The sequence below is a fragment of the Salmo salar genome, chromosome 12 (assembly GCF_965601325.2).
Source record: "Salmo salar chromosome 12, fSalSal1, whole genome shotgun sequence".
NCBI lineage: Eukaryota > Metazoa > Chordata > Actinopteri > Salmoniformes > Salmonidae > Salmo > Salmo salar.
In genome coordinates this window covers 85,465,626-85,480,796 of record NC_138302.1, presented here as the reverse complement: position 1 = coordinate 85,480,796, position 15,171 = coordinate 85,465,626, and the positions used below count along the sequence as shown (strand labels likewise).

The window sequence follows — 15,171 nt, the reverse complement described above, 5'->3', positions numbered from 1 at the left end:
CCCCCAACACTCTACTCAGCAAACTGGATGTAATCTATCACAGTGTCATCCGTTTTGTCACCAAAGCCCCATATACTACCCACCACTGCGACCTGTATGCTCTCGTTGGCTGGCCCTCACTACATATCGCCAAACCCACTGGCTCCAGGTCATCTATAAGTCTTTGCTAGGTAAAGCCCTGCCTTATCTCAGCTCACTGGTCACCATAGCAACCCCCACCCGTAGCACGCGCTCCAGCAGGTATATTGCACTGGTCATCCCCAAAGCCAACACTTACTTTGGCCGCCTTTCCTTACAGTTCTCTGCTGCCAATGACTGGAACGAATTGCAAAAATCTCTGAAGCTGGAGTCTTATATCTCCCTCTCTAACTTTAAGCATCAGCTGTCAGAGCAGCTTACCAATCACTGTACTTGTACACAGCCAATCTGTAAATAGCACACCCAACTACCTCATCCCCATATTATTACTTACCCTCTTGCTCTCTTGCACCCCAGTATCTCTACTTGCACATCATCATCTGCACATTTATCACTCCAATATTAATGATAAATTGTCATTAGTTTGCCTGTATGTCCAATTTATTGCCTACCTCCCTACATTTGCACACACTGTACATAGATGTTTCTATTTTTTCTTTTGTATTCTGTTATTGTTTGTTTATGTGTAACTCTGTGTTTTTGTCTCACTGCTTTGCTTTATCTTTGCCAGGTCGCAGTTGTAAATGAGAACTTGTTCTCAACTGGCCTACCTGGTTATATATAGGTGAAATAAATAAAAATTCTAATAAATGTAGTAACCCAGTAAGTGCTAAAAAATCAAAATATATTTTATATTTGAAATTCTTCAAAGGAGCCAACCTTTGCCTTGATGACAGCTTTGCACACTCTTGGCTCCCGAGTGGCGCAGCGGTCTATGGCACTGCATCTCTGTGCAAGAGTCGTCACTACAGTCCCTGGTTTGATTCCAGGCTGTATCATATATTGCTGTGACTGGGAGTCCCATAGGGCGGCGCACAATTGTCCCAGCCCGGGTAGTACGTCATTGTAAATAATAATTTGTTCTTAACTGACTTGCCTAGTTAAAAAAAATGTAAATAAAAAAATATTTGTAAAAAAACAAATTCTCTCGACTAGCTTCATGAGGTGGAATGCATTTCAATTAACAGGTGTGCTTTGTTAAAAGTTCATTTGTCGAATTTCTTTCCTTCTCAATGTATTTGAGCCAATCAGTTGTGTTGTGACAAGGTAGGGTTGGTATACAGAAGATAGCACTATTTAGTAGAATACCAAGTTCATATTATGGCAAGAACAGCTCAAATAATCAGAGAAATGACAGTCCATCGTTACTTTAAGACATGAAGGTCAGTCAGTCTGGAAAATTTCAAAAACTTTTCAAGTTTCTTCAAGTGCAGTCTCAAAAACCATCAAGCGCTTTGATGAAACTGGCTCTCATGAGGACTGCCACAGGAAAGGAAAACCCAGAGTTACCTCGGCTGCAGAGGATAAGTTCATTAGAGTTACCAGCCTCCGAAATTGCAGCCCAAATAAATGCTTCACAGAGTTCAAGTAACAGACACATCTCAACATCAACTGTTCAGAGGAGACTGCTTGAATCAGGCCTTCATGGTTAAATTGCTACAAAGAAATCACTACTAAAGGACACGAATAAGAAGAAGAGATTTGCTTGGGCCACGAAATACGAGCAATGGACATTAGACCGGTGGAAATCTGTCCTTTGGTCCAAGTAAATAATAATAATAAATGATAATGATAATATATTTTGAGATCTGGCTGCTGACTGCCTGCGGTACCTCCACTGATCCCACTTTGGGAACCCCTGTCCAAGGCCACAGTGTTAAAGGTGCAATATGCAGAATTCACTCCGACATTTCCAGGTGCTAAAATTCTAATAGTTAATTTCAGTTTATGTGACAAAACAAGCAAGTGTGAAGAATCATTGTACCATCCAAACCGCTGTGAAATGTATTTTCAATAACCAAAAATATTTTATTTCCAGCTGTTTGAAGCTGATGTGTAAAACCAAAAGTAGAACAGATTTACAGCTTCTTACACTTTCAATGAGAATGACAGATCTATAACATGCATTTCTATGTGAATTTGGTTGGGTTGCCTAAAACGTTACATATTGCAGCATTAACACTTAGCTAAAATCTTCAACATTTTCGCATTTGAACCCTATTAGAATGGTGTGTGATTTGACTTCAGTTGTTTTGTTAGTTCTCTGCGCTTCATAATGCCAGTGAGCAGTATTTCACAGTGGCAGTGTGGCTTTATCTGTGTGGAGGTCTGTACTTTAATGGGCTTTATTGATCTAAACAATGTAAGGGGTTGCGGTGATGTTATTAAGGTAGAGATAACTTCTGTTTTATTCCACTCCAACAATATATTAGCGTTTTATTGGTCTAAATAACTTTACCTTTCAGACAGTAATGCAGCAGTAAGTCACCCAGGCTCTTTATGTCTCCAGGATCTTCATAAAGCATTTCCCCTGGACATCCTGCTGTGGCGAGAGTGAAAAACCACAGGTTAAAAGGCATGCTGGGAAGTTCCAATGCCATCACCGTAAATTATCTCTTTTGAATACATAAATAAGAGCTGTGAATGGGAGCCATGGACCCTAACGCATTCTCTGTTTCACACATGCATGTACTGCTGAGAGTACTGAGTCCCAGTTTCCCTATGGTTCCCCATGGTTCCCCATGCTCAGAGGCACGGTGGCTCCACCATGTCGGCAGTAGCTCAGTGGTCTACCTTGTTAACACCCATATGTAGGAGTTATTATGAGTCTTAACACTTTTTTCTCCCTTTTGATCCTTGTGTCAGAAACTAATTGTGGGTACACTAACATCCTGACATATTTAACAGATCTTTTAGATATAATTGGTGTATAAAGTATGGGTATTGTTAGTGTTTTTGTTATTGGTTAAACTGTTCATTGGTTGATTCTACAAACTTTTTAATGGACTATTGCAATATTTATTTCCTTTCAAGGGCACACTATATCCAATATTTATATGAAATAACGATCCCATTTATCAGGAAGCAAATTTTCAGGGGATTTTAATTTGCAGCTATTTAAAGCCTGGGTTTTGGTAATGAATTATTTTGTCATCTTGCCTCTGATGAGATTCATCTTTAATAACTGTAACAATTATTTTATTAAAAAAAGAAGCAATGCATTATGGCTATCTCTGCAAGGTCTCGAGCTGGAAATAATTCTCATTAAGAGCATTATATTACCCCGTAGTGCTTTCATTTGGATGTCCCGCTGAAATTACATTACGTGTCAACAATGCTTGTGTTAGAAGTATGCAGTCATATTTACAGAGGCTAGCTTTTTTCATTCGCCGGCTGACACTTGGAGATGTATTAAAAGAGATACTAATGCTCTATATCGGATTAAGTAATTTTAATGGGAAAACTGCAACAACCCAAAAAATACTTTTAATATAAAGTGAGGAATTGAGTTTTCTACCTCCTGGCTTTGATATTAGTTTTACGTTTCTGGCACCAAGTTATGATTGTTTAACATTATGGTAATGATACTTTTCTTAAACAAAGCTCTGACCCCCCCAATTCGATTTCTGTCAAAATTGGATGTATTTCCTAGAGTCATCCTAGGTTTATTCTATGGCATCATGGAGACATGTTGTGTTGTCTGATTTATCATGATTTGTGTTTGTCTGGCAAATGCTTGCTCAGGGTCGGTTGTCGTTAATGACATGGTTGTAATTGTTTGTCAGCTTGGTAATGTGTGATTTCCTATCTCCATGTGATGTTGGGAGGTTACGAAGGAAGGATGGATGTTTTCAGGAAGACAAAGTGCTGTGATTTGTCACCAGCTAAATGTCTTGGAGAAGAGTTTTTACTCCCCCACATCGTCTTCTGGGGGGGTGGGTATCGTCATGATCATTTAGATACTGCATATGTCCTTCATATGCCATCACCGAACACACAGGAAGCCTAGTAAACTAGAAGTTCTTTAAACATGATAGTGAGTTTGTCCCACACAAGTGTTCTTGAGTGAAACTGGCTTTTTGGAGGAATGACAACTTGGTGATCTGATAAATATTGTGACAAGCAAGCAACAGAGACAAAACAGTTTGGAGAGAATGAATGTTTTTGTGCCACTGTGTGTGTATCATATGTTTGTATCAGTGAAGGGATGCCCACCATACAGACTTTCAAGAAGATATCTCCATTTCAAAGGAAGACAGAAGTGAAATCACCAAATGTTATGTAATCTTGTATTTTGGGTTTTTGGTAAGAATCATCACTTCCTTAAATGTATGATTCTGAACAGAGGCTATTTCACCATCTGATGAGGAGTGATATGTCAAATTTGCTCATAGTATAAGTGAAAGACCGTACGTGACCAGGTAGTTTGGGGTAAACCATCAATCGTATTTTCATCATGTTGTTATGGGGACCATGTAGCTATGTACTGTGTAGAATACACTTGTTTCTGTTTTACCTTATTGTTGGTTTGGTAAGAGGCAGAGTCTAATGAGTTCCCACCAGGAAACAAGCCAAACAAAGGGCATGAGTTTGTGTATGCAGATGTCTCCAGAGGTTGCTACTTATTGTCACAATTGTCCCCCCCCCATATCAATTCATGGCTTTGTTGGTTATTCTGTCTGATTTTGCACACATAAGTAGTGTAATCAACTAAATGTAGCTGCTGTCTTCTTCTTACCTGGGTGCTTAACACAGATTCTTTTCCTTCAAGGACAAATGGCGTACGAGAAGGCTGATGCCGTGTGAAGTCCCTGAGCTCTCGGCGAGCAGCAGTTCCTTTTTCAGCGCCAGCTGTTCTCTCAGATACACTGGGCTGCACTGAAATTCTCTTAATATAATTCTAGGGGCTCAGGAGAATAGCGCAAAACAAGCGTGCCAGAGAGGAGAGCGTTGCATTTTTCATCAGCAGGCCTCAACTCGCTGAGTTAGTGGGCAGCGCTCTCATTCATGAGCAGATGTTCAGCACAGTTACACTCTGCAGTTAATGTGAACTTACTGGCCTCTCTGCCATCGGCTGCAAGGACGTTGGCAGCGACCTGGCATCTGAGAATTACTCCTGGTAAAAAGCACAGGCCAGGAAAGTGAAGCCGTGGCCTTTTTTAGCCACTACCCAGCCCAGAAGATGTAGCTGAAGCCAGAGAGTAGGAGAAGGCTCTGACAGGCTATCAATCTTAGGCCAGACAGTGATGAAACACTCTCTGCTGTTTGCTGTGGGAATAGCAGTGAAAATTCCTGAAGACAATTTCCACAAGTTTATCATTAATTTCTTATGACAGACTAAACATGAAACCCACACCACTTGGCAAGAGAATGCGCTGTGTGATAGGCTAGCACAGGAAGGTACAGGTCCCAGTTGTTAGTCAATGGGTAGGAGGGATATAGTGGTTTCAATACCCTTGAAAGAGGAAATTAATGTGAACCAGGCAGCTGTGAGAGGATAACTGTCTGTCTGTCTGGCCCTGGTTGGTTTATGGTAGAGCCCAGCTGGTGCTGTGGTCAGCCTGATGGTTCAGTCATCTGTTCTACCAAGCCTCTACAACTGCGTTTGATGTGGCTCTGTAGAGCTGTAATATCTCCCTAAAAACTCTGCAAAAGGCTCACTAAAGGATTACGTAAAGGCTTATTAATTTATCAGGATGAGTACGTGACTGAGTGTTTAGTAGGTAACATTCGGCTCGCCATGGGAGCAGTGTGAAAGTCATTGCGGTAAAGTTGTGGATGTGGGACTTTAAGTGAAGAATGACAAGCACTTGTTTCTGCTGCTCATGGATCATTCTCACTTTCTAATTGGTCGTTTTCAGGTTGGGTTTATGAGAGCAAAACTAATTAGTGTTTCTAAATTCAGCAGAAAAAAAAGTCAGTTGAGTTGATTGTTCTGGTTTCCTCTCCTGTGTCAGGCGCTCAACAATAAAATAAGACTCTAATCATTTTCAAATTGCTCGTATTTTTAAACCAGAGTTGAATGTCATTCCCGGTCTCCTGGCATTTTGTTTGGCAAGATCAGGGAACAGCGGTCGCCCTCTCGTCGTGCTCTCTTTGTGATTCGTGGGAAGTTTAGGATGGGGCTGGTGGAAAAAACAATGCATGGTGTTTTAGGTGGGGTTGTTTTGCTTTGATTGTGAACGTCCTGCTGACAGAAGCGGGCTAGTAAGTTTACAGTAGCTCTGACATTCCCTGTTACCTTTATTCAGAGAGCTCCAGCTGCAGCGAGCCCTCAGGAAGCACCAGTGCTGAGCAGAGCAGGCCCATGGGCCGCTGGCCGCCGGGAGAGGGAGAGGGAGCCCTGTTTGAATTGGCAAACAGTCCCCTCTCCTCTCGGGGAAGTTCTGCTGCATCTGCAGAAAAGCCAGTGGAGGGTGGCGGGTTGCTCTGACGGGACACACGGTGGTGACTCCAAGTGCAGGATGGGCTTTTTCCACCTCTCCTCCCTTTCAGGAAACACATTTAGCCTTTTCTTCTCTCCATGTTTGAAAAATGATAGAAAGAGTGTAGATGGCGGAGGGGGGAGGTGGCGGAGGGGGGAGTTGGCGGAGGGGGGAGGTGGTTGAGGGGGGAGGTGGCGGAGGGGGGAGAGGGGGGAGGTGGTGGGGGGGGGGAGTTGGCGGAGGGTGGAGGTGGCGGAGGGGGGAGTTGGCGGAGGGGGGAGGTGGCGGAGGGGGGAGGTGGCGGAGGGGCAGAGGGGGCGGAGGGGGGAGGTGGCGGAGGGGCAGAGGGGGTAGGGTTGTGTATGACAGAAGTCAGCCACAGGGGGTTGGTGTTAATCTGTGGCGTTTATTTGAGATGGGGTACTGTGCAATGCTTCAACAAGCTATTTTGCTGTGTGTTCTCTGAGCCCTATTCTCTCTGCTGGGGTTTAATTTATATTGAATAAAAAAAGTTTATTGGTCATTTTAACAACGTTCTGTTAAACTTACACTATTTTTATTTTTCCTTCCAGAGCGAAGGGATTTGTCTTCAGAGGGCTGTAGTAATTAAGCAGAAGGAGCTGTGGATCTAGGGTTAGGGACGAACAGTGTTTAAATGCAATTAGAGCGCAGCTAGAATCAATTTGAACTCAATTACAGTTTTCTGAATGTTCCAATATTTGTTTAATCAAGGGAATTCTCGTTTGTGATGCTAAATATGTATCCAAAGATATTTAAAACATGGAAAGAAAAATAACCTCTGAGGAACAATCTACTTAACACAGCTTTAACGAAGAAGAATTGTTTGAAAGTGACCTCTCTATATTTTTTATTTTTATTTATTTATTTCACCTTTATTTAACCAGGTAGGCAAGTTGAGAACAAGTTCTCATTTACAATTGCGAGCTGGCCAAGATAAAGCAAAGCAGTTTGACACATACAACAACACAGAGTTACACATGGAGTAAAACAAACATACAGTCAATAATACAGTAGAAAAATATCTATATACAATGTGAGCAAATGAGGTGAGATAAGGGAGGTAAAGGCAAAAAAGGCCATGGAGGCGAAGTACATACAATATAGCAAGTAAAACACTGGAATGGTAGATTTGCAGTGGAAGAAAGTGTAAAGTAGAAATAGAAATAATAGGGTGCAAAGGAGCAAAATAAATAAATAAATACAGTAGGGGAAGAGGTAGTTGTTTGGGCTAAATTATAGATGGGCTATGTATAGGTGCAGTAATCTGTGAGCTGCTCTGACAGCTGGTGCTTAAAGCTAGTGAGGGAGATAAGTGTTTCCAGTTTCAGAGATTTTTGTAGTTCGTTCCAGTCAATGGCAGCAGAGAACTGGAAGGAGAGGCGGCCGAAGGAGGAATTGGCTTTGGGGGTGACCAGTGAGATATACCTGCTGGAGCGCGTGCTACAGGTGGGTGCTGCTATTGTGACCAGTGAGCTGAGATAAGGGGGGACTTTACCTAGCAGGGTCTTGTAGATGACCTGGAGCCAGTGGGTTTGGCGACGAGTATGAAGCGAGGGCCAGCCAACGAGAGCGTACAGGTTGCAGTGGTGGGTAGTATATGGGGCTTTCGTGACAAAACGGATGGCACTGTGATAGACTGCATCCAATTTATTGAGTAGGGTATTGGAGGCTAGTTTGTAAATGACATCGCCGAAGTCGAGGATCGGTAGGATGGTCAGTTTTACGAGGGTATGTTTGGCAGCATGAGTGAAGGATGCTTTGTTGCGAAATAGGAAGCCAATTCTAGATTTTGTGAGTCTGGAAAGAGAGTTTACAGTCTAACCAGACACCTAGGTATTTGTAGTTGTCCACATATTCGAAGTCAGAACCGTCCGGAGTAGTGATGTTGGACGGGCGGGCAGGTGCAGGCAGCGATCAGTTGAAGAGCATGCATTTAGTTTTACTTGAATTTAAGAGCAGTTGGTGGCCACGGAAGGAGAGTTGTATGGCATTGAAGCTCGTCTGGAGGGTTGTTAACTCAGTGTCCAAAGAAGGGCCAGAAGTATACAGAATGGTGTCCTCTGCGTAGAGGTGGATCAGAGACTCACCAGCAGCAAGAGCGACATCATTGATGTATACAGAGAAGAGAGTCGGCCCAAGAATTGAACCCTGTGTCACCCCCATAGAGACTGCCAGAGGTCCGGACAACAGGCCATCCGATTTGACACACTGAACTCTATCAGAGAAGTAGTTGGTGAACCAGGCGAGGCTGCCGATGAGGATGTGGTGATTGACAGAGTCGAAGCCTTGGCCAGGTCAATGAACACAGCTGCACAGTATTGTTTCTTATCGATGGCGGTTAAGATATCGTTTAGGACCTTGTGCGTGGCTGAGGTGCACCCATGACCAGCTCTGAAACCAGATTGCATGCGGAGAAGGTGCGGTGGGATTCGAAATAGTCGGTAATCTGTTTGTTGACTTGGCTTTCGAGGACCTTAGAAAGGCAGGGTAGGATAGATATAGGTCTGTAGCAGTTTGGGTCAAGAGTGTCCCCACCTTTGAAGAGGGGGATGACCGCAGCTGCTTTCCAATCTTTGGGAATCTCAGATGACACGAAAGAGAGGTTGAACAGGCTAGTAATAGGGGTTGCAACAATTTTGGCAGATCATTTTAGAAAGAAAGGGTCCAGATTGTCTAGCCCGGCTGATTTGTAGGGGTCCAGATTTTGTAGCTCTTTCATAACATCAGCTGACTGGATTTGGGAGGAGGAGAAATGGGGAAGGCTTGGGCGAGTTGCTGTGGGTGGGTGCAGTGCTGTTGACCGGGGTAGGGGTAGCCAGGTGGAAAGCAAGGCCAGCCGTAGAAAAATGCTTATTGAAATTCTCAATTAGAGTGGATTTATCGGTGGTGACAGAATTTCCTATCCTCAGTGCAGTGGGCAGCTGGGAGGAGGTGCTCTTATTCTCCATCGACTTTACAGTGTCCCAGAACTTTTTTGAGTTTGTGTTGCAGGAAGCAAATTTCTGCTTGAAAAATCTCGCCTTGGCTTTTCTAACTGCCTGTGCATATTGGTTTCTAACTTCCCTGAAAAGTTGCATATCACGGGGGCTGTTTATTGCTAATGCAGAACGCCACAGGCTGTTTTTGTGTTGGTTAAGGTCGGTCCAGTCTGGAGAGAACCAAGGGCTATATCTGTTCCTGGTTCTAATTTTCTTGAATGGGGCATGCTTATTTAAGATGGTGAGGAAGGCATTTAAAAAAAATAACCAGGCATCCTCTACTGACGGGATGAGGTCAATATCCTTCCAGGATACCTGGGCCAGGTCGATTAGAAAGGCCTGCTCGCAGAAGTGTTTTAGGGAGCATTTGACAGTGATGAGTGGAGGTCATTTGACCGCTCACCCATTACGGATGCAGGCAATGAGGCAGTGATCGCTGAGATCTTGGTTGAAAACAGCAGAGGTGTATTTAGAGGGCAAGTTGGTTAGGATGATATCTATGAGGGTGCCCGTGTTTACGGTTTTGAGGTGGTACCTGGTAGGTTCATTGATAATTTGTGTGAGATTGAGGGCATCAAGCTTAGATTGTAGGATGGCTGGGGTGTTAAGCATGTCCCAGTTTAGGTCACCTAGCAGCGCAAGCTCTGAAGATAGATGGGGGGCAATCAGTTCACATATGGTGTCCAGAGCACAGCTGGGGGCAGAGGGTGGTCTATAGCAGGCGGCAACGGTGAGAGACTTGTTTTTAGAGAGGTGGATTTTTAAAAGTAGAAGTTCAAATTGTTTGGGTACAGATCTGGATAGTAGGACAGAATTCTGCAGGCTATCTCTGCAGTAGATTGCAACACCACCCCCTTTGGTCGTTCTATCTTGTCTGAAAATGTTGTAGTTAGGGATGGAGTTTCAGAGTTTTTGGTGGTCTTCCTAAGCCAGGATTCAGACACGGCTAGGACATCCGGGTTGGCAGTGTGATAAAGTAGTGAATAAAACAAACTTAGGGAGGAGGCTTCTAATGTTAACATGCATGAAACCAAGGCTATTACGGTTACAGAAGTCATCAAAAGAGAGCGCCTGGGGAATAGGAGTGGAGCTAGGCACTGCATGGCCTGGATTCACCTCTACATCACCAGAGGAACAGAGGAGGAGTAGGATAAGGGTACGGCTAAAAGCTATGAGAATTGGTTGTCTAGGATGTCCGGAACAGAGAGTAAAAGGAGCAGGTTTCTGGGGGCGATAAAATAGCTTCAAGGTATAATGTACAGACAAAGGTATGGTAGGATGTGAATACACTGGAGGTAAACCTAGGCATTGAGTCATGATGAGAGAGATATTGAGATATATATTCAGTGGCTTCGGAAAGTTTTCAGACCCTTTGACTCCACATTTTGTTACATTACAGTCTTATTCTAAAATTGATTGAATAAAAAAAAATCCTTAGCAATCTACACATGATTTGGAAAGGCACACAGCTGTCTATATAAGGTCCCACAGTTGACAGTGCATGTCAGAGCAAAAACCAAGCCATGAGGTCGAAGGAATTGTACTTAGAGCTCCGAGACAGGATTGTGTGGAGGCACAGATCTGGGGAAGGGTACCAAAACATTTCTGCAGCATTGAAGGTCCCCAATAACACAGTGGCCTCCATCATTCTTAAATGGAAGAAGTTTGGAACCACCAAGACTCTTCCTAGAGCTGGCCGCCCGGCCAAACTGAGCAATCGGGGGAGAAGGGTCTTGGTCAGGGAGATGACCAAGAACCTGATTGTCACTCTGCCAGAGCTCTAGAGTTTCTGTGTGGAGATGTTAGAACCTTCCAGAAGGACAATCATCTCTGCGGCACTCCACCAATCAGGCCTTTATGGTAGTGGCCAGACGGAAGCCACTCCTCAGTAAAAAGTACATGACAGCCCGCTTGGAGTTTGCCTAAAGGCAACTAAAGACTCTCAGACCATGAGAAACAATACTCTTTGGCCTGAATGCCAAGTGTCACGTCTGGAGGAAACCTGGCACCATCAGTATGGTGAAGCATGGTGGTGGTAGCATCATGCTGTGGGGATGTTTTTCAGTGGCAAGGACTGGCAGACTAGTCAGGATCGAGGCAAAGATGAATGGAGCAAAGTACACAGAGATCCTTGATGAAAACCTGCTCCAGAGCACTCAGGACCTCAGACTGGGAGCGAAGGTTCACCTTCCAACAGGTCAACGACCCTAAGCACACAGCCAAGACAACGCTGGAGTGGCTTCGGGACAAGTCTCTGAATGTCCTTGTGTGGCCCAGCCAGAGCACTGACTTGAACCTGATCGAACATCTCTGGAGAGACCTGAAAGTAGCTGTGCAGCAACTCTCCACATCCAACCCGACAGAGCTTGAGAGGATCTGCAGAGGAGAATGGGAGAAACTCCCCAAATACAGGTGTGCCAAGCTTATAGCGTCATACCCAAGAAGACTCGAGGCTGTAATTGTGCGTCAACAAAGTACTGGGTCTGAATACTTTTGTTGCTTTGTCATTATGGGGTATTGTGTGTGGATTGATGAGGAAAATAAACAATTTTATCAATTTTAGAATAAGGCTGTAACCTAACAAAATGTGGAAAAAGTCAAGGGGTCTGAATACTTTCCAAAGGCACTGTATCCCTCTCTCTCTCTCACACATACACATATCACACATACACTAGTATTTGTTTTACAATCCTTGTGGGGACCAAACAATTGATTCCCATTCAAAATCCTATTTCCCTAACCTTTAACCTAACCTTAACCCCAAACCCCTAAACTTAACCCCTAATGCTAATTCTAACGCTAATTCTAAACCCTAAACTTTACCACTAAGCCTAACATTTTTTCTTGTAGGGACTGGTGAAATGTCCCCACTTGACTGGACTTCTGGTCCCCACAAGGATAGTAAACACGCACACAAATACTGTAAATACTCTTTCACAATAATAGGGAGGTACCCAACAGGAATTAAATACTGTGTTTGTCGTTTTTTGGATTGAAGGAGTGCCATAGATTTCATAATTTCCAACTGACAATAATATCTTCCTCTTTTTCTTCTTTTCACTTTTATTCCCCCTCCATTCCTCTCTCTCGCTCTCTCTCTTCCTTTCTCCTTCTCTCTCTCTCCTTTCTCCTTCTCTCTCTCTCCTTTCTCCTTCTCTCTCTCTTCTTTCTCCTCTCTCTCTCTTCTTTCTCCTCTCTCTCTCTTCTTTCTCCTCTCTCTCTCTTCTTTCTCCTCTCTCTCTCTTCTTTCTCCTCTCTCTCCTTACTCCTTCTCTCTCTCCTTACTCCTTCTCTCCTTCTCTCTCTCTCTCTCTCCTTACTCCTTCTCTCTCTCTCTCTCTCTCTCTCTCTCTCTTTCTCTCTCTCTTTTTCTCTCTCTCTCTCACTCTTTCTCTTTCTCGCTCTCTTCCACCTGCTGTGCCTTCCTCCAGCCTGGAGACTCCAGTGGTGACCCCCTGTGGAGACAGAGATCAAAGTAAGTGACTGGAGTCAGACCCCATTGACACAACCATACAGTAGAACCAGAGACAGACTCCTAATAGACATGACAGATCTATACTCAAATACTCCTGTTAAATAGACTACATCCATGGACAAGTGTTTCCCTGTGAAGAGTGTTTCCTTCTACCCTAAGAAAAAAGGTGCTATCTAGAACCTAAAAGGGTTTTTCGGCTGTCCTCATATGAGAACCCTTTGAAGAACCCTTTTTGGTTTCAAGTAGAATCCTTTCCACAGAGGGCTCTACATGGAACCCAAAAGGGTTCTACATAGAACCAAAAAGGATTCTCCTATGGGGACAGCCAAATAACCCTTTTGGAACCCTTTTTTCTAAGAGTAGTGCATCCACAGTAAACTTGGTGAAGATATATCTCAGAGAAATATAAAAATGCAAATGTTTACAGGGTCATCTGATGAAAAGGTCGCAAACGATACATTTGATTTTGCATAATAACTGGTGCTGTTGTAAATGGATCACTTGGTCAGTTGCTTTTTACTTTCAATGAAGCAGAAATGTCAGTGACAATGCATGATTAACATAGGTTCCAGATATCCCTTTAATCCACACCACCTTATAGTCACAGTTGTGACTGAATTCAAGGCAAAAACATGACCAGATACTATATGCAGGTTCATGTTTGCAACCCTCCTCGCGCCATCTCTCAAGTCATTTACACTCTGTATGGTGTATAAACACATTCAAAGCAAACAATGACCCAGAGCAGACTTCACACTGCAAAACTATTTCAAAGCACTGTAAACACTAAACATGGCTGACCTTCCTCCTGACCACACCAGCAACACACAGAGGAGGCTCAGCCTTAAATCTGGTGTTTGCATTAAGATTCATTTTGACCTTGGCAAGACATGTTGTAGGTTACATTTATCTGTTCAGTCTCTGTCTGTTTTGGTGTGATATTTGTCAGGTTGTATTCTGTGACCATATGGCCATGATCCTCAGTCGCTATACATTTGATTTAACAGTTTGTCTCCCATTGGGCTTGATAGTGTTGGTGTTGAATTAGGGTATCAGACATTAGTTAAGAGCACTAGATAGCTGTTCTAGACCCAGTTACTGTCCCTCACTGCTGGGCAGAACTATACTGATTTATATGAGCTATACTGGTTTTTATGAACTATACTGGTTTAAATGAACAATGAACTAGACTGGTTTATATGAACTATACTGGTTTATATAAATTTTACTGGTTTCTATTAACTATACTGGTTTATATGAGCTATACTGGTTTATATGAACTATACTGGTTTCTATGAACTATACTGGTTTACATGAACTATGAACTATACTGGTTTCAATGAACTATACTGGTTTACATGAACTATGAAATATACTGGTTTATATGAACTATACTGGTACACATGAACTATGAACTATACTGGTTTATATTAACTATACTGGTTTACATGAACTATGAACTATACTGGTTTATATGAACTATGAACTATACTGGTTTATATGAGCTATACTGGTTTATATGAGCTATACTGGTTTATATGAGCTATGAACTATACTGGTTTATATGAACTACACTGGTTTATATGAACTATACTGGTTTATATGAACTAGGTGACCAAGAACCTGATGGTCACTGACAGAGCTCCAGAGTTCCTCTGTGGAGATGGGAGAACCTTCTAGTAGGACAGTCATCTCTGCAGCACTCCACAAATCAGGACTTTATGGTAGAGTGGTCAGCCACTGCTCAGTAAAAGGTAAATTACAGCCTAAGGCACCTAATGGACTCTCAGACCATGAGAAACAAGATTCTCTGGTCTAATGAAACCAAGATTGAACTCTTTGGCCTGAATGCCAAGTGTCACGTCTGGAGGAAACCTGGCACCATCCCTACGGTGAAGCATGGTGGTGGCAGCATCATGCTGTGGCAATGTTTTCCAGCAGCAGGGCCTGGGAGACTAGTCAGGATCGAGGGAAAGATGAACGGAACAAAGTACAGAGAGATCCTAGATGAAAACCAGATCCAGAGCGCTCAGGACCTTGACTGGGGCAAAGGTTCACCTTCCAACAGGACAACAACCCTAAGCCCACAGCCATTACACTTTTGTACAATGGGTTACCAACATATTCAAATAATGATTTACATATTTTCATTAAAAACTTCCTTTTTATGAATTAATTCATACTATTTCATCCTTCCACAAGATATAGTTCCGACACAAATGTAAGGTTATTACCCAAGCTGGCTTGTTGTTGTTTCTATCGGTTCGGTTGCTAGAGACGCGACCCAGTCGTT

General features: G+C 43.1%; 1 protein-coding gene across 11 annotated transcripts in view; it reads left to right on the top strand.

Annotated features, from left to right (window-relative positions):
- The window catches only part of LOC106565737 (forkhead box protein P1-B-like), a 241,373-nt gene that overhangs the window by 61,953 nt on the left and 164,249 nt on the right, over positions 1–15,171 (top strand). For 10 of the 11 annotated variants that reach the window (XM_082959370.1, XM_082959371.1, XM_014133181.3 and 7 more), the window contains one exon: positions 12,835–12,878. The exons of the other annotated variant lie outside the window; for it this stretch is intronic. The gene's annotated coding sequence lies outside the window, so the exon portion shown is untranslated. The remainder of the gene's footprint in view (positions 1–12,834; positions 12,879–15,171) is intronic. 11 annotated transcript variants of the gene reach the window in all.